The following is a 922-nucleotide window of genomic DNA, read 5'->3' as shown; positions in this document are numbered from 1 at the left end:
ACATTTGGCTGAATGACATAATTTATGCAACCAGACAAGGATAGCAAATTTTAGCTACAATTATGATAATTGTGTTGAAATTGTGGCGTAGAGGGGGTGTGTACTTCCCATAGAAATTGATTAGGAGGGTCAGGCCCATAAAGACAGTTCGGGACACCGGTGATCGTGCCCCGCCCCGTCTAGACAACCCCCCCCCCACTCTGAGGAATCTTCATGTGTGGAAAAACTGCAAAAATGTTACAGGATATAAGTTTTGTGCCACTGCTGAAAGGTCTGCTGTATAGACCCCAACTATAGCACGCTATCATGGAAAACTTTCTTGAGATTACGTAATCGACCTGCCTTGCTCGTAAAATGACCTCTTTTAGTCTGCAACGCCTGCTACAAATTTTTCTTGTATGAGGGTCCTTGTGTGAACGCTTTATGATTAACTACACTGTAGACATGAACATATTTCAACACAGTGTTCACAAAGAGAGCCTAATGGTGTTAGAATTCAGTTATGCAGGCTAATTGAAGAGCCGGGTCGTTTAAGACGGTGGCAGGTCGATTACGTAATCACAAAACTTTCCTAGCTATAGCGTGCTATAATTGGAGCCACTAAAGATATCTTTAAATTTTTGGTGCCAGATTCGAAACGAAATTGAAGGTGACCCTTCCAGATGCAGGAACAAGCTAGGATGGGGAAATGTGAGTGGTGTTTACTCCTCAAATAATTTGCCCCCTAAAAAAGATGTATTTCAAAGATAATTCTTTCTCACATGTGTTTTTCTGCTTGAAAATCACACAAAGTGCCTGGAAGTGCAGTAGCTTCCACTTCAGGCTTCACCCTCTTGACCTCATCAGGTCTCTCTCCCTTTGGCCCGGGTGGCCCCAAATAACACTATATCCCCTGTCAGAAATACCCTCCTACATCCGTTTT

This window comes from Apostichopus japonicus, chromosome 9 (assembly GCF_037975245.1).
Source record: "Apostichopus japonicus isolate 1M-3 chromosome 9, ASM3797524v1, whole genome shotgun sequence".
NCBI lineage: Eukaryota > Metazoa > Echinodermata > Holothuroidea > Aspidochirotida > Stichopodidae > Apostichopus > Apostichopus japonicus.
This window is presented reverse-complemented; position numbering follows the sequence as displayed.